At 43.2% G+C, this 19,845-nt stretch overlaps 1 protein-coding gene and 1 pseudogene across 1 annotated transcript in view; both read left to right on the top strand.

Moving 5' to 3' along the window:
* LOC124795059 (xenotropic and polytropic retrovirus receptor 1) overlaps positions 1-19,845 on the top strand; it is a 265,327-nt gene that overhangs the window by 73,266 nt on the left and 172,216 nt on the right. The window lies entirely within an intron of this gene.
* On the top strand, positions 7,808-7,926 carry LOC124796644 (annotated as a pseudogene).

Raw genomic sequence — 19,845 nt, 5'->3', positions numbered from 1 at the left:
CAAACAGTTCGCCAGATTCGTTTTATATAGAAGTCTGAAAAACAACAAACTTCGTCTTTATAGACTCTGATGATGCAACTCATAGAACCCTTAGGCATAAAAACACGCTTACGCCACGGTCCAATGTCCATAAAACCAGTATCACCAAGAACACTAAAATAGTTTTTCAAATACTATTGTCCTAAATCCAACCACATCCGAGCCTAGTTTCTAATGAGTGACTGATGTAATGGAGTCTCATTCTTATCCCCATGTTGTTTCCTGTGGCTTGCCTGTACCAATGAGAATACAAAAGAGCGCGGCCAATATCCTTAAGTAACCTATTCTCAACTATCCCTGTCCCATCCAAGTTTGTATTCCCTTTGTAATTCTCTCGACGGTTAGGGGACGCATAACCGCTCCTATCTTCGAATTCAGTGAGCAAGACATCGATGGGACATTGAACTATAACTATCATTCCCTCCTCCTACGTCTGAAGATGGAACTCGGAATGCTCATTCAAGCTACCTAGTCCCAGGAGATAGAGACGCTATTTCGCTCCATTAGAGTGTAGATTAACCTCTCTGGAACAGGCAGCCTGTCATGAGGACGCTGAACATCAGCGGTCATCATTGTCGGAGGTAACTGATAGCCGGCTATTCCACCTTTCCCATTAAAGTATCATCGTACAAAAGCTGGAAAAGTCTTGGGTGATAGCGTGATTTGGAATGCGGATAGCTGTTCCGGCGATCGTCCTAAACTATTGCGCGTCGTTCCCGGAACCACTTGTGCCTATGTAACAATTTCTTCAATCTCGCATTTGTAACCTTTTCTCAACGACTCCAATGTGTAAGACAGTGTTTTCTGTAGTAACACATACACAGTTTGAAGTTTCAATGCAGTCTGGTCGTGTCATACTGAATTGCGCCGACATTCGGATACAGGCCTCGTTATCATGCCGGTTACTCGACTGAAGACAATTCTTTCATGCCACTAATTGTTTTAAATTTAGTTGTGAAAGGTCTCTTGTTAAAGTTGTTACATAATAAACGTTCTAGATGCAATTGATATCAAGGTCTTTGCATTTACATACTGCACAACACCTATACAAATTAATATGAACACAAATAATATTAATCAATATATAGCCGTACATGCTGCTTAATGAAAAAGTACTTTACTGAAAAGGTTTTTAATTAATTTTAAAATGTCTGAAGATGGGGTTCACATCCCGAAACATTAACTATACAATAAATTAACCTTTTTTACCTTATTAAGTTTATTAAAAACATAAAATTATTTATATACAGGTAATGTCAAAGACAAACTTATGAACGCATGGATAAGTTTGTAATAAGCATTTCTGTGTACATTAGGCATGGAAAATTGTTCATATAGTACCACGTATATTGAGATGACAAAAGTCATGGGATACCTCCTAACATCATGTCGGACCTCCAGCTCGACATGGCACGGACTCAACAAGTGCAGAAATATTGAGCTACACTGCTTCTGTGGCCGTGCATAACTCCAAAAATGTTGCCGTGCAGGATTTTGTGCACTACTTGATCTCTAGATTATGTCCTATAAATGTTCGATGGGATTCATGTCGAGCGATCTAGATGGTCAAATCATTCTCTCAAATTGTCCAGAACGTTCTTCAAACCAAGCACGAACAATTGTGGCCCGGTGACATGACATTGTTGTTTGAGAAGATGAAGTCCATGAATGGGTGCGAATGGTCTCCTAGTAGCCGAGCTAAACCAATTACAGTCAACGAGCGGTTCAATTGAACCGAAGGATCCAATCCGATCCATGTTAACACAGCCACCATCATCTTGCACAGAGCCTTTTTGACAACTTAGTTCCATGCTTCGTGGCGTCTGCGCCACACTCGAACCCAGCCATCAGCTTTTACCAACTGTAATCGAGAATCATCCGACCGGGCCACGGTTTTCCAATCATATAGGATACGACCGATATGGTCGGTCACAAGCCCATGAGAGGCGCTGCAGACTATGGCGTGCCGTTAGCAAAGGCACTGGCGTCGGTCGTCTGCTGCCACAGCCCACTAACGCCAAATTTCGTTGCTCTGTCCTAGCAGATACGTCCGTCGTGCGCCCCACATTGATTACTGCAATTGTTTCACCCCATGATGCTTAACTACTAAACGACACTCCTCTTGGTCGTTAATTGAAGGCCGTCGGCCACTGCATTGTCCGTGGTGAGAGGTAATGCCTGACGCTGTGGATCTCAGAATATTGAATTCTCTAATGATTTCCGAAAAGGAATGTTCCATGTGTCTAGCTCCAACTACCATTCTGCGTTCAGAAATTGTTAATTTCCGTCGTACGACCATAATCACGTCGGACACCTTTTCACATGAATCAACTGAGTACAAATGATACCTCCGCCAGTGCACTGCTCTTTTATACCCTGTGTACACGATACTACCGCCATCTATTTAAGTACATATCGCTGTGCCATGAGTTGTGACCTCAGTTAATGTATCAGCCGCTATTGCTCTTCCGAAATTAGCGCGATTCATGATGGTAAATGAAGGTCCACAACGATGCCACAGGAAAGAAGTGTCAAAGTGCAGTAAGTGTGTGTGTGTGTGTGTGTGTGTGTGTGTGTGTGTGTGTGTGAGTGGAGGGAGGGGAGGGGAGGCAGAGGCAGCGTTGGAGAGGGAGGTCATTATTTACATACAAATGTCGACAGCTAATGTGTCAATTACACTACTCGCCATTAAAATTGCTACACCACGGAGATGTGCTACAGACGCGAAATTTAACCGACAGGAAGAAGATGCTGTGATATGCAAATGATTAGCTTTGCAGAGCATTCACACAAGGCTGGCGCCGGTGGCGACACCTACAACGTGCTGACATGAGGAAAGTTTCCAACCGATTTCTCATACACAAACAGCAGTTGACCGGCGTTGCCTGGTGAAACGTTGTTGTGATGCCTCGTGTAATGAGGAGAAATGTGTACCATCACGTATCCGACTTTGATAAAGGTCGGATTGTAGCCTATCGCGATTGCGGTTTATCGTATCGCCACATTACTGCTCGCGTTGGTCGAGACCCAATGACTGTTAGCAGAATATGGAATCGGTGGGTTCAGGAGGGTAATACGGAACGCCTTGCCGGATCCCTACGGCCTCGTATCACTAGCACTCGAGATGACAGGCATCTTATCCGCATGGCTGTAACGGATCGTGCAGCCACGTCTCGATCCCTGAGTCAACAGATGGGAACGTTTGCAAGACAACAACCATCTGCACAAACAGTTCGACGACGTTTGCAGCAGCATGGACTATTAGCTCGGAGACCATGGCTGCGGTTACCCTTGACGCTGCATCACAGACAGGAGCGCCTGCGATGGTGTACTCAACGACGAACCTGGATGCACGAATGGTAAAACGTCATTTTTTCGGATGAATCCAGGTTCTGTTTATAGCATCATGATGGTCGCATCCGTGTTTGGCGACACCGCGGAGAACGCACATTGGAAGCGTGTATTCGTCATCGCCATATTGGCGTATCACCCGGCGTGATGGTATGGGGTGCCATTAGTTACACGTCTCGGTCACCTCTTGTTCGCATCGACGGCACTTTGAACAGTGGACGTTACACTTCAGACGTGTTACGACCCGTGGCTCTACACTCCATTCCATCTCTGCGAAACCCAACATTTCAGCAGGATAATGCACGACCGCATGTTGCAGGTCCTGTACGGGCCATTCTGGATACAGAGAATGTTCGACTGCTGCCCTGGCCAGCACATTCTCCAGATCTCTCACCAATTGAAAACATCTGGTCAATGGTGGCCGAGCAACTGTCTCGTCACAATACGCCAGTCACTACTCTTGATGAACTATCGTATCGTGTTGAAGCTGCATGGGCAGCTGTACATGTACACGCCATCAAGCTCTGTTCGATGCAATGCTCAGGCGTATCAGGGCCGTTATTACGGCCAGAGGTGGTTGTTCTGGGTACTGATTTCTCAGGATCTATGCACCCAAATTGCATGAAAATGTAATCACATGTCAGTTCTAGTATAATATATTTGTCCAATGAATACCCGTTTATCATCTGCATTTCTTCTTGGTGTAGCAACTTTAATGGCCAGTAGTGTATGTAGATAAGAAGTCATTATAGACTAGTTCTCTACTTGAGCACGTTACGTGTTACAATTTACTGTACAGTCGTAATCGGTGTTCCATGTGCGTCCTCGCATTTGGCTGCCATCCTGCACTGGACCCTGCAATGAGTTACGAGTCCTTTCAAACATACCCGAATCATATCGTCAAGATTGACAATACTATTGCAATTCGCTGGTTCAATTGTTCATCCTTATCAACGGAAATGCTGTAAACTTTGTTTTCTAGATGATCTAGACTGAAAACTTCATAGGATTGAAGTCATGTGATCTTTAAGGCCAAGCTCAACCTATCCATCTTAGAACACATTAGCGCGTTAGACGTCGTTTTATATCAGCAGCGAAATGTGCCGCCGCCCCATCATGCACGTACCACATTCCCCAACCATCAACCACTGGTGAAATTTGAGCCGTATCAGACGGGTACTTAATCTAAAATTGGTATTTCAAACAAGTTTTTACAAAACAGGACAATACCTCATACTAAAGTCCGTGCCGACTCGTAACCACACATTCGCAGATCGTTTGCGGACCCACATCCGCTGGAATTTTGTTCTTTTAGTATCGAATACTTTCAGCATTGTCAGAATTAGCTACGATACGCCCTGTGAGCATTGATCTGAGGATCACTAGTACGCCTTAAAATATTAATTTCATTTTGTCAAGAAATATCTTTTTTAAATCTGTGAAGTGACTTTACTCTGGCTTTAATGAACGCATCCTCTGTCTTGTTTTTCGATGTTTAGGTGGTGTCGACACAAACAATTACTGCTAATGGCTCATAAGCATTTCAGTCAACGCTCGGTGTGAACTGGAGCGTAGTTTCGTCCTCCTTACAAACAAAAAGTTTTCTACACTGTAGCTACGTGTCTAGTAGGTGGGGACTCATTACCTTAGCCTGGAGCGATTTTCCTAAGATGAACGGACAGAATATTAACCAACCCCCTAAAAGAGCGCAATGGTCGATTCGCAGTGCTGTACATGGTGTAAACAGGTACTAGGAGCTCATGAGACCATCCACCGTTGACGAAAGAACGGCAGAGAACTGATGTGTCTGTGCCAATCCGTTGTACGGAATCAGGGTCAAAGTGGACGTGTGGCGAGACTGGCAGAAAGCAGTTATTCTGTTCTGACGTGCTCATGATCGCTCTGTCAATAATGTTCCCTATTTTGTTGGTTTATAAGAGGCGATCAAAAAGTTTCTCTTCGAAGTCCGTACAGTCTAGAATCGGTACGGCAATCACACAAAACAGCTGTGAACACTGAGGAAATCCTACCACCAATGCACTAGGTTGAAGTTATCCGTTTGGTGAAACACCGTGTGCTTTTGCCTAAGGGAGTCCCTAACAGTCTGTGCTCATCCTCGTCCGACAGGAATCGTCGACCTTTCAACCCCTGGTTTAAGGGATCGATGGCATGACAATCGCTTGGATACATTTCCGCAATGATGGAGACATCAGATTCTTTGAAATCAATAAGTAGTGATCCCCGATAGTCAAAAACAGGGTGAGTATTACCTTTCCAGCAGATGGCTGGTTCTTTAACTTCTTGGGATGGTGTATGACACCACTGCCCCGTACACAAAGTGAAAATAATTAGAATCAACAGTAAAAAAAAAAAAAACTAACACTACAAGAAACTTACTAAATACAAAAAATAAAGTAGAAAAGAAACCCTATCGAATGATAAAGTACACACGACGAACAGCTCACTGTTTATATTAACACATGAAATAATAGAGTAACACTCCAACAGAGTACTATTATCATAATAATACCACCTATCCCCCTTTCCACTCACTCCTCTGACAGCTATTATACTCACATTCAACTTTATACAACTCGCCATAACTAAGTACATAACACACATCCATGCCCGAGACAGGATTCGAACCTGCGACCGTAGCGGTCGCGCGGTTGCAGACTGTAGCGCCTAGAACCGCTCGGCCACCTCGGCCGGCTTCATCGTTTCTTCACCGTAGCCGAGATAGATGTTTTTTAAGCACTACTAGGAATTCAACACCGGTCCAAATTAGTATATCCCTCAGTGATAAACCGTAATTATGTAAGATTATTTATGGATCTTTTAGTATCCATTGCATTTGATGTTGCCAGGATTTGTACTTTATAGAACGTTGGGTGATACTGTTGGCTGAATGGTTTAATGTAATCCAGCCAAAATAACCTGAAGATGCGATTCAATCTCGCGAAATCAGTTGTACCTTGATCCCACAATAAATGAGGATTAGCAGCTACAAGCTGCCTCTACAGTTTTTTTTGATGTTTTTGCGACTGTTTTTTAAAAAAATCTTTAAACGACTGAAATTGCTGCTGTCAGCGAACGTAGGTCCATCTAAACCAGTTTCAGAGCGATCATTGCAAAGGAAACTGCATGCAGCGGGTACTTGATATCGGGTACCTCACAAAAAGGCATTGCACACATCGACATATAAAACTACTCATCTCCGATGAGCAAAACAACATAGAAACCGGACAGTAGTTGAATGTTGACTATAAGTAGCGATGATGAAGGCTGAAACTTTTAAACGCATCGTTTGATATTGAAAATAATTTTAAATGGTTCTGTAATTTACAAACACCTCCATGTACCTTGAACCTTGCCGTTGGTGGGGAGGCTTACGTGCCTCAACGATACAGATAGCCGTACCGTAGGTGCAACCACAATGGACGGGTATCTGTTGAGAGGCCAGACAAACGTTTAGTTCCTGAAGAGGGGCAGCAGCCTTTTCAGTAGTTGCAGGGGCAACAGTCTGGATGATTGACTGATCTGGCCTTGTAACACTAACCAAAACGGCCTTGCTATCCTGGTACTGCGAACGGCTGAAATCAAGGGGAAACTACAGCCGTAATTTTTCCCGAGGGCATGCAGCCTTACTGTATGGTTCAATGATGATGGCGTCCCCTTGGGTAAAATATTCCGGAGGTAAAATAGTCCCCCATTCGGATCTCCGGGCGGGGACTACTCAAGAGGATGTCGTTATCAGGAGAAAGAAAACTGGCGTTCTACTGATCGGAGCGTGGAATGTCAGATCCCTTAATCGGGCAGGTAGGTTAGAAAATTTAAAAAGGAAAATGGATAGGTTAAAGTTAAATATAGCGGGAATTAGTGAAGTTCGGTCTGCAAGAGGAACAAGACTTCTGGTCAGGTGAAAACAGGGCTATAAATACAAAATCAAATAGGGGTAATGCAGGAGCTAGTTTAATAATGGATAAAAAAATAGAAGTGCGGGTAAACTACAACGAACAGCATAGTGAACGCATTATTGTAGCCAAGCTAGACACTAAGCCCACATCTGCAACAGTTGTACAAGTTTATATGCCGACTAGCTCCGCAGATGACGAAGAGATTGAAGAATTGTATGATGAGATAAAAGAAATTGTTCAGATAGTGAAGGGAGATGAAAATTTAATAGTCATGGGAGACTGGAATTCGACAGTAGGAAAAGGAAGAGAAAGGAAAAGTAGTAGGTGAATATGGAACGGGGGTAAGGAATGAAAGAGGAAAACGCCTGGTAGAATTTTGCGTAGAGCATAATTCAATCATAGCTAACACTTGGTTTAAGAATCGTGAAAGATTCGTGGAAAAGGCTTGGATACACTGGAAGGTTTCAAATAGATTATATAATGGTAAGACAGAGATTTAAGCCAACGGCCTTGCCGCAGTGGTAACACCGGTTCCCGTCAGATCACCGAAGTTAAGCACTGTCGGGCTGGCCTAGCACTTGGATGGGTGACCGTCCGGCTCTGCCGAGCGCTGTTGGCAAGCGGGGTGCACTCAGCCCTTGTGAGACAAACTGAGGAGCTACTTGACTGAGAAGTAACGGCTCCGGTCTCGAAAACTGGCAACGGTTGGGAATGCGGTGTGCTGAGCACAAGCCCCTCCACATCCGCATCCAGTGATGCCCCTGGGGCAAACGTCTCAAAAATGAGAACGACAGGAAGTGCAAAATGGCTAAACAGGGATGCCTAGAGGACAAATGTAGGGATTTAGAGGCATATATCACTAGAGGTAAGACAAATATAGCTTATACGAAAATTAAAGAGACCTTTGGAGAAAAGAAGACCACTTGTATGAATACCAAGAGCTCAGATGGAAAACCAGTTCTAAGCAAAGCAGGGAAAGCAGAAAGGTAGAACGAGTATATAGACGGTCTGTACAAGGGCGATGAATTTAAGGGTAATATTATGGAAATGGAAGAGGACGTAGATGATGATGAAATGGGAGATATGATGCTGTGTGAAGAATTTGACAGAGCACTGAAAGACCTAAGTCGAAACAAGGCACTGAGAGTAGACAACATTCTGTTAGAACTAATGATAGCCTTGGGTGATCCAGCCCTGACGAAACTCTACCATCTGGTGAGCAAGATGTATGAGACTGGTGAAATATCTTCAGCCTTCAAAAAGAATATAATAATTCCAATCTCAAAGAAAGTAGATGTTGACAGGTGTGAAAACTACCGAACTATCAGTTTAATAAGTCACAGTTCCAAAATACTAACACGAACTCTTTATAAACGAATGGAAAAGCTAGGGGAAGATCAGATCGGCTTCATTAGATATGGTAGAACACGTGAGGCAATTCTGACCCTACGGCTTAGATTAAGGAAAGGCAAACCTACGTTTCTAGAATTTGTAGACTTAGAGAAAGCTTTTGACAATGTTGATTGGAATAATATCTTTCAAATTCTGAAGGTGGCAGCGGTAAAATACAGGGAGCGAAAGGCTATTTACAATTTGTACAGAAACCAGATGGCACTTATGAGACATGAGAGGGAAGCAGTGGTTGGGAAGGGAGTGAGACAGGGCTGTAGCTTATCCCCGATGTTATTCAGTCAGTAAATTGAGCAAGCAGTAAAGGAAGCCAAAGGAAAAATTTGCAGTAGAAATTAAAATCTATGGAGAAGAAATAAAAACTTTGAGGTTCGCCGATGACATTGTAATTCTGTCAGAAACAGCGAAGGACCTGGAAGAGCAATTGGGCGGAATGGACAGTGCCTTGAAAGGAGGATATAAGATGAACATCAACAAAAGAAAAATGCGGATAATGGAATGTAGTCGAATTAAGTCTGGTGATGCTGAGGGAATTAGATTAGGAAATGAGACACTTAAAGTAGTAGATGAGTTTTGTTATTTGGGCAGCAAAATAACTAATGATGGTCGAAGTAGAGAGGATATAAAATGTAGACTGGCAATAGCAAGGAAAGCGTTTCTCAAGAAGAGAAATTTGTTAACATCGAGTATACATCTAAGTGTCAGGAAGCCTTTTCTGAAAGTATTTGCATGGAGTGTCGTCATACATGGATGTGAAACATGGACGATAAATAGTTTAGACAAGAAGAGAATAGAAGGTTTCAAAAAGTGGTGCTACAGAAGAATGCTGTAGATTAACTGGGTAGATCACGTAACTTATTAGGAGGTACTGAACAGTACTGGGGAGAAGAGGAATTTGTGGTACAACTTGACTAGAAGAAGGTATCGGTTGACAGGACAAGTTCTGAGGCATCAAGGGGTCACCAGTTTAGTATTGGAAGGCAGCGTGGACTGTAAAAATCGTAGAGGGAGACCAAGGGTTGAATACACTAAGCAGATTCAACAGGATGTAGGTTGTAGTAGTTACTTGGAGACGAAGAAGCTTGCACAGGATAGAATAGCATGGAGAGCTGTTTCAGACCAGTCTCTGGGCTGAAGACCACGACACCACCAACAACAACAATCTACATGTAGCCATCTTTATCCATTTTCCTAGTATTATTGCCTCCTGCAACGAGACGTTATTATAAAAAAGAATAATAATTCAGACTTTTAACTTCCTTTTGTGTCAGATTATATTTAGGCCCTCATTATAGATCGCACATTATGTAACTGCTAACGTTTGTTGGTACGTTTTATTGTATATTATAGTAACTTTGGTATATGTCATGTGGATCTTTTCCTACGAATTAGGACGAGTAAACTGTTGCTAATTAATTCTCCTCCTTTCATTCTCTCCCCTCCCTTATTTTCATTGTTTTCCATCATTTCACTTACTCTCGCTCCCACTTTTCTCACTTATAAGTAATGCACTACAAGTTATTTTATATTTCATTTAATTCATTCGTTTCTGCAAAACATTTTCGGGCGAAAACCAAATAAAACGCCGTGTGTTTGTTATACTGTTGTACGAGTACTAATTCCCTTTTTACTATACCAATATTTCAATAATTTAGGCGTTTTCTAGCTATTTCGGCGCTGTTCTTTTTCGCAGTTATGCGCTTTTATTCCGCGTGTCTGTGTACTGCATTCTCGCGTCCTAAATATTCCTCAACCCGAGAGACAATGGTGTGACGTCAGTTCACTAGCTGCATTTGAGAAGCACTTTCGAATGACAATCAGCACGATACTTTGTGTTTTTATTATTATGGAGGTGAATCTGATCTTCATTTGTGCCTTATGGCGACATATTTAACACATCGTGTAACCAGTAAGTATAAAAATTCTTTGTAATTCAGTTAATTGTTTTTACTTTTGCCTTATACCTAAATTTTAACACGTATACAATGTTAACCATTTCAGGTGTTAATCGTTGACCCTTCTGAAGAACACATTTTTAAAGACGTCCAAACCTAGATCAAGAGGCTTTCAGTAAAATCAATTGCTACAATTGATTTGACATTTTTCGCCTTTTCCTACAAGAAGAGTACATTATTGTTTCTGCCTCCAGCGATGATCAAGAATTTAAAACTTATCAGTAGTACATGTTACAGACAATCTTTTGCGGCTATAATAAAAGTCTTATTTAGACCAAAGCACACTGGTTTATTTCAAAGCATCTTTAGTGGCCACTGTAACACTGCTTTTCTTACAGATCTGTTTGTCGAGATCGTAAGTGGTTCCCATGTTTTACATTGCTACTATTAAACAATATTAATTTACAACTGTTACGATTTTTATACTTCCTACTTTGTTCCTAGTGTTTTTAGAACACTGTACTTCACTGACACTGGATGTGTTTTTGTTTTCATGTTATATAGACGCTTGTACACATCGAGTTCTTTGTTTTGAGGTTGCGAGATGCGATCGTCTTTTGTTTTCTGTGGTTGTGGAAGCGTCTGCTACTCCTCTGAGTGTGTATTTTTTTCGATGGTGTGTGTGTGTGTGTGTGTGTGTGTGTGTGTGTGTGTGTCAAGGGGAGATATATGTACTATGGTACTGTAATGGGTGATCGTGAGTGGACATGTTGGCTGTTTTATGCGGTACGTTTTTCTGATGGCCAGAAGGGTTGTTATTTATCTACAATATGTTTCATTATTTTGGTTGCTGAACATTGAATGGTCGTTTATTCTGTTTTCACAGAAAAGAAACTCATAATAAATGTTCAACATTGCTACTGGTCACTGCCGAAACAGCTTAACAGGAGCCATTACTTGAGCATGATCGGCGTTAATGATATAGGAAAAATCCTGGGACACAGCTGAAGCTTCCCTGCTCCAAATGGCGTACACCTCGCATACGCCTGTAGAACAGACTGTTACCATATACAAATATGTATGCAGTTCATCATCAGGCCACTGTTACATTCGAATGCTCCTCGATTCTGGATAATATACCAGTCGATCAGCCGGCCAACTGCAGACACGCAATATCTGTCATGTACTGATAACGCTGTTTCACACGTGTACGCGGTAGCTCCGTGCCTTTCTCAGCGATCACGATGCAACCTCTCAAACTCTTCCCGCCTCTTACAAATCCTACCAAGCCTGGTAACAACACTAAATACGAACAGCACTAATTTCACTCTGATGGTAGTTCTACCTGTCACAGAGAATTGCAGCTGTAATCTTTTATATACCCCTCGGTGATGTGCCCTCTACTAAGTTACATTGATATCCAACAATGTCTTCTGGGTGCTTCACTTTTTGTGTCAGGTAGTGTATGTTATGTGAAAATGGGTCTAGAAACGCTTTTTTTTTACCATGTTACAACTAATTTTCTACAGCTCTTCGTCGTGAATCAATGTTGGGAAATCTACAGCACCGGAATACGTTAGGGAACTTTTTGTTCCATGAGATGTTCAAACTACCATGTTGATGACGTCTGATTAAGAGGTAATTGTTACATATACCGGCGGTATTTTGTGTTCTGTTTCAGTGAAGGATATGTTGACTAGCGGCTTAGATAATCGTTTTTTGTTACTATGCGACTCACTTCCTTGGCTTGCTTTCTCCTAGCAGCAACTGTTTAAGTGACCGTTACGGACTTCGCGAGTACTTAACTGTTTACTAGCGCTCGTCACGTACTTGTATTGCTGTACAATGCAGTAAAGGTGATTAGAATACTGAATGTTCTCGATGGCCATTTGATTCGTGCCGCCCAACATTTGTAGTGGAGAGGTTTCAGAACGACAGTGCCCCGTCTAGGGGACGTACAAAGCAGTGTCTTAGGGAGCATGAAATGTTTAATCCCTCTGCTTGCGATTTAGGGAGGCCTATAAAGGTCGAAACAGCTAGTCACTATTACTTTTCCTGGGTTAGTTTCATCATCTCAAAGCAGCCCAAACATGCAACATCATAAATTGTTTGATGTCTTCCAATCACTGTCTTCCTCCGCAGTTTTTCCCCTATAGTTTAGTCGACCACTGTGGCCGAGCGGTTCTAGGCGCTTCAGTCCGGAACCGCGCTGCTGCTGCGGTCGCAGTTTCGAATCCTGCTTCGGGAATGGATGTGTGTGATGTCCTTAGGTTAGTTAGTTTAAGTAGATCTAAGTCTAGGGGACTGATGACCTCAGATGTTAAGTCCCATAGTGCTTAGAGCCATTTTCACCCCTATAGTTCCCTTAAGTAGCATTGAACTTATCCGTTGATTCCACAATACATTCTTCTAGGTAGTTTTTACATATGCGTCTCCTCACAGATTCTGTTGCGATTACTTATCAGTCAATTTAATTTTCAGCATCGTTCTGAACTCCACATGTCAAACACTTCGATTATCTTCTTTTTAGGGTTTTCGCCACAGTCAATTATGCACTTCCGTACAGAGCCATGCTCACCAAAATTGCTCCAAGCACTATGGGATCTGAGGTCATCAGTCCCATAGACTTAGAACTACTTAAACCTAACTAACCTAAGGATATCACACACATCCATGCCCGAGGCAGGATTCGAATCTGCGACGAGGCAGGATTCGAATCTGTGACGGTAGCAGCAGCGCGGTTCCGGACTAAAGCACCTAGAACCGCTCGGCCACAGCGGCTGGCCATGCTCCACAAATAGGTGCTCTCAAAAATGTCAGTCTCAAATTAAGTTTTATGTTTGATGCCAGTAGACTTCTTTTTGGTGAAGAATGTTCTCTTTGCTATGTAGCCTGCTTATTATATCCCTTTTGTTTCGTCCATTATGCATTCTGATGCCTGCTAAGTGGCTGAATGTCCTTCACGTTAATGTGACAACCTGTCAAAGCCTCAATACCCACCTTTTGCAGCGCTAACCGCTGCTAGGCGTGCAGGAAGACTGCCAGTGAGGTTCTGGAAAGTACCGACAGGGACATGGAGCCATGCCGACTCCAGTGTCATAGCCAGTTGCGCTAGGTTTCTCGGTTGAGAATAGATGGCGCGAACAGTCCGATCGTGATGGTCTCATACATTCTCTATTGGGTTTAAATCCGGGACTTTTCGCGAGCCAGGGTAGTACAATAAACTTGTCCTGGCGCTCTTCGAAACACGCACGCAAACTGCGAGCCGTGTGGCACATTGCATTTGAAACGTCCCCTTCGAAAAATTAAGAATGACTGTGCTGATAAACCTCTTACGTAATTTGATTTTCAAACAGCTGAGCAAAACTGAACGTACTCAGACATTTCTCTCTTTACTTATTCTGATCATCACTAAAGTGAAACAATATTTTTAGCGCAGCGCAATCTGACTTTCAATAATACCTACAAAAGAATGGCCCTGACTACCAATAACCTATACCTTTCACGAATCACTTACCTCACAAAAATCTTCGTTACTCGAACTACTGCAATACAGCGAGCGCCAATACTGCCAGCTAGATAAAAGATTCTAACTACTGAAGGCACTAACTACTGATAGGCATAGTTAGCAAATGAAAGATTTTGATGCAGAACGCCGGCCATGTGGCCGTTCGGTTCTAGGCATTTCAGTCTGGAACCGCGTGGCCGCCACGGTCGCAGGTTCGAATCCTTCCTCTGGCATGGATGTGTGTGATGTCCTTAGGTTAGTTAGGTTTAAGTAATTCTAAGTTCTAGGTGGCTGATGACCTCAGATGTGAAGTCCCATACTGCTCAGAGCCATTTTGACGGACACATGTCCAGATCGTCCGCTCTCAAAACCCTGCCATCTGTCTCCCCACATCCACCACTGCTGGCGGCTCACCTCCAACTGCGCAACGCTACGCGCTGTTCACATCCAAGTGCTCAACACTACAATAGTAAATATTCCAACAATGCAAACCAGCCACAGACTGCACACAGCGCAGTCAGTGATTTTCATAGAGAGCGCTACGTGGCGTTACCAACATAAAAACCTAAACAGCCCACTTACATATTGTCCTGCTGGAACATGACACCGTGGCGAGGAAAAACAAACTGCATATAGGGGTGGGCATAATGCTCCATCCGTCGGCCTGGACCCTGCAGAAGGTTCTTGCAGTGTTTTTTTGCTTTCAGACATTGAACGCCGTACATGCCAACATCATCTGTTCGATGGAGCACAGCACGTGATTCACCTAAAAACGGCCACCTGTCACCACCCAGCGGACGTCCAGTCGCGGTACTGCCGTGCAAATTCCGGTCCTCGTCGCCAATGAACATCGGTCAGCATTGGTGCATGAACCAGCCGCCTGCTGCATAGGTCCATACGCAGCAATATCGGCCGAACAGTCCTTGAGAAAACTATGTTGCTAGCCCCTTGGTTCATCTGGGTGGTCAGTTACTCAATTGCACGTCTATTCGCCCGTATACGTATCTGCAGCCGTCGTTCACCTCTGTCATCTATGGCTTGTGTTGCTCCACAGTTGCATCGACGCCGGTTTTGGATAGCGCCATTTTGCCATACATGATATACTTTAACCACAGTAACACTCGAACTGTTTTCAAAGTTAGTCGTTTCGGAAACGCTTCCACCCTAGGTCCGATAAATCGCTCCGTTTCCGCATCACGACAACGTCTGCGCTGTTTTCCCCGTCTCCCAGACACGTTTTATCTACTCTCTACTGCTAGCGCTGCCGAGTATCGTCTGTGAATGGTCATTGCATGTAGACGTGCAACACAGTTGGTGGTCACATTAATGTATTTGGATCGCGTATGTGATCTGCAACCCTGGCGTTAGTCGCTTCTGCTCCTCAATACTTTCGTCTTTGTTTGGTTTACTCTCAGTCCATATTTTGTTCCAATTACACTGTTCATTCCATGCAACAGAGCCTGTAATTCTTCTGATTTCACTGAGGATAGCATCTAATCAGCGAATCTTATCACCGATATCATTTCGCTTTGAATTTTAATCTCAGTTCTGAACCTTCTTTTATCTCTTTCATTGTTTCTTCGATATACAGTTTGAATAGTAGAGGGAATGATGGTCACTTTTAATCCGAGTACTTCTATCTGAGTATTCCATTCTGATTTTTCCCTTTCGATTCTAGTACATACTGTAGCTTACCAACATTGACGTATAGTGTATACTTATTTTTCTGAGAATTTGAAACATCTTCTGTCATTTTATATTGTGAGTTTTTGTAAGTCGACAAATGCTATCTCTCGATTTATGCAAAGTAATGTCAGAACTGCCTCTCTCGTTCGTTAATGTTTCCTAAGCCATACTGATTGTTATCTAACAGAGCCTCAATTTTCTTCTCTGTTCTTCTGCATATTATTGTCAGAAACGTGAATGCGTTAGCTGTTAAGTTAATTCTGCGATATTCTAGCATTTATCTGTCTTTGGTATCTTTGATCTGTGAAGATGATACTCTTCCGAAAATTTGTTGGTATCACTGCTGCCATCACAGCTGTGAGAAACCCCGAGCTAATGCTCGATTCTCTATGGACTCTGTTTCTCTATCACGTGAGAAGACAGTTACTCTCAATCGTAGAGGCTTCCGATGTTGTCTTGCCACTTACCCGCTCTCCCCATCGAGTTTAACGTATCACATAACAGAGGCTTTTGTCATTAATAATATAGTCTCTTTCACTCGTTACAAGAGTCTGTCGTTGGGCTAACTTTTCGATTTCGCGTGTAGAAATCACGTCGTTTTGAAGCGAAGAATTCGTTGAATGTTCGGAGCGCATTTTCACACGAAAAGAAAGTTCCTTAAGGTTGAAACTTCCTGGCAGATTAAAACTGTGTGCCCGACCGAGACTCGAACTCGGGACCTTTGCCTTTCGCGGGCAAGTGCTCTACAGTTTTAATCTGCCAGGAAGTTTCATATCAGCGCACACTCCGCTGCAGAGTGAAAATCTCATTCTGGAAACTTCCTTAAGGTTGTTCGACAGAGAGAGGAAAAGGTGAAAATCTGAGGGCACAAGATTAGGTAAATTAAGTGGGTTTGAAACGACTTGCCAATGTAACTTCAGTATAGTGTTTTTCTGTCAGTCTAGCAGAATGTGGGCGGGCGTTATCGTGGAGTAGCATCACTTCAAGCAGGTTTCCTGGTCGTTGTTCTTGGATTGTGTCTGCAAGACGTCTTAGTTGTTCTTTATTCGTGTCAGAGATACACTAAAATGAACACATATACGAGGGTCGGTCAAAAAGTAATGCCTCCCATTTTTTTTCTACTTAAAGAAATTAAGTTAAGTGAAAAATTTGAATTTGGCGCCATTCCTCAAACCTTCTTCTGCAATCCACTGCAGTAGTAACTTTCTGTGTCAACAGGTGGCAGCACAGCAGAAGTTTGTAAGATGGCCGACATCGATGTTCGTTTGAGACAGCGTTGTGTGATTGAATTCTTGAATGCAGAAGGTGAAACGCCCATACGCATTCTTGAAAGACTGAAGAAGGTGTATGGTGTTGTGACAGTGGATGTCAGCACTGTTAGACGATGGGTTCGTCGTTGTAAGGAAGCTGAAGGGCAAACACCGTTGACTGACGAAAAGCGGAGCGGCAGGCCGGTGAGTGCAGTGACTCCACACAACATTCAGCAAGTTGATGACATCATTCGTGGTGACCGTCGGGTGACTGCAGATGAAGTGTGTCGCATTATTTCTCTTAGTAAAGGCAGTGTGATCACGATTATTAAACAATTGGGGTACTCAAAAGTTTGTGCACGGTGGGTTCCAAGAATGTTAACCGATCAGAATAAAGAGGCAAGGAAAACAATAGCCTCCCAACACTTGCAGCGCTTCCGTTTGGAGGGAGATGAGTTTCTGAAAAAAATTGTGACCGGGGACGAAACATGGGTGCATTTTTTTGAACCCGAATCAAAGAGGCAGTCAATGGAGTGGCGTCACACAAGCTCGCCGAGGAAGAAAAAATTCAAAACTGTGCGATCGGCAGGGAAAGTTATGGCAACAGTTTTCTGGGATACAGAGGGTGTGATTCTGGTTGATTTTTTGGAGCAGGGATGCACAATAAATTCTGTTCAATACGTCACAACCCTCAACAAACTTAAAGCACGTCTTCAGCGAGTTCGCCCAACAAAATCAATGGCAGATGTTCTTCTTTTGCATGACAATGCAAGACCACACACCAGTCGTCACACCTCTGACGAGATTGTCAAAATTGGATGGGAAGTTTTGCCTCATCCCCCATACAGCCCTGACCTGGCACCATCAGACTTCCATCTGTTCGGGCCACTAAAAGAAGCTCATCGTGGGATTCATTTTGAAGATGAGGAGGCCGTCAAAACATCCGTGCGTCAATGGCTTAGGAAGCAGAGCTGTGATTTTTACCGTGCTGGGATACATGCCCTTGTTCAAAGATGGACCAAAACTGTAGAGATGGGCGGAGATTACCTTGAAAAATGACAAAATGATCCTCAATGTTGTGGTTTTCAACCTATGTAATTGCATTTAAATTTCCTGACAATTAAACGTAGAAAAAAAAATAGGAGGCATTACTTTTTGACTGACCCTCGTACAATACATACAAAGAAAACTATACAGTATTCACCCAGAATTGGGCAACTTTGATAGCATTGGGTGCTGCAGACGTTAAGTCCTTCATGCTACAGCTGGTTGGACATAAGTTACATTTGAAGAGACGCCGGGGTGTCTGCAATTCACCGCATTCACACAGTGTTGTGTTGGCATTTGGAAGTTCCATTTAAGGAGATTGTCCCTCGATCTTGCAACTTCGGTCCGTAGTCTGTTCAAGGACTTCCAGATGACCCACTTCTCCTTGTGTCCAGGTGGCAGGGATTCTTGTGGTGTCATCCAGTTTGACAGGTGTTGGCATGTTTCAACCCACTTGGTGAGTCGGATAACCGCAGCTGATCCTTCTAACGGCTGTGAAGTTGTTAGGAAACTCTTCCTGGACTTCAGTCTTGGCTTGGCAGGTTGTTGTCCAAAGAGTGGATGTGAGGTCACTGTATTTGATTTATGCCTCTCGATGTTAGCGGCGACCTCTCTTCTGATGTCACATGGAGCAATCCTAGCGAGACATTGAACTTTGTCCATGGGGGTTGGCCTTAGGCAGCCTGTACCAATCCTACAGCTGTCATTTAGCGCTACATCAACCTGCTTTGCATGTACTGAATTGTACCACTCTGGGCTAGCATACTCTCCTGCAAAATAGGATAAGGCAAGAGCTGTTGTTCTTTATGTTTGTGGATGTGTACCCCAGTTCGATCCCGCCAGTTTCCGAAGAACGCAGTTTCTTGAGGATACTTTCTGCTTCAGCTTCAGACAGTGTTCCTTGTAGGTTAGTGTACGGTCGAGAGTAACACCCAAATACCTGGGGTGGGAGCAATATTCTAGTGCAACTCCATTCCAGAATATTTCAAGTTTCCTGTCAGTTTGTTTATGTTTCAGATGGAATGAACACACTTACGTTTTCTTAGGATTGGATGCAAGTTGATTCTTTTCATAGTAAGCACCAAGCTGTTGTAGACCGTGTGTAAGCATTATCTCTACATCTTCAAACCGACTGCCCTGGACAGCAAGAGCAAGGTCATCAGCATATATGAAACTTTTTCATCCTTGAGGCTGTGGTTGATCGTTAGTGTACACATTAAATAAAATAGGTGACGGTACACGTCCTTGAGGGAAACCGTTCATTTGATTTCTCCATAGGCTGCGTTTTCCTTGAAAGTCCACGAAAAAACGTCGATTCTGTAGGAGTGTTGCAATTATCCTCGTCAGCGCATAGTCGTTAGTCAGATTGTAGATTTTGTGCAGTAACACTCTGTGGTTTACGGTGTCAAAGGCCGCCGAAAGGTCAAGAAAACCTACACCTGTTATCTTTCTCTGCTCGAAGCCATCTTCTACGAACAGAGGTACAAGCAAATGATGTCTTAGTTGTTGACAGTAAATGTCAGCAGTGATGGTTACACCTCGGTGAAGCAATTCGTAGTACATCATACTGTCGTTGATCCACCAAATGCGTAACATTATCTTTTGTAAATGAGCGCAGTTCTTTGGACGGGGAGTTGTTTCTTTGTTTGGGCTCAACCATTCATTTCTTTTCGTTCTGCGGGCGTAAATATACCATTTCTCGTCATCAGTAACGATACAGGATAGGAACGGTCGGTGTTGTT

This window comes from Schistocerca piceifrons, chromosome 4 (genome assembly GCF_021461385.2).
Source record: "Schistocerca piceifrons isolate TAMUIC-IGC-003096 chromosome 4, iqSchPice1.1, whole genome shotgun sequence".
In the NCBI taxonomy this organism is placed as follows: Eukaryota; Metazoa; Arthropoda; class Insecta; order Orthoptera; family Acrididae; genus Schistocerca; species Schistocerca piceifrons.
This window is presented reverse-complemented; position numbering and strand designations above follow the sequence as displayed.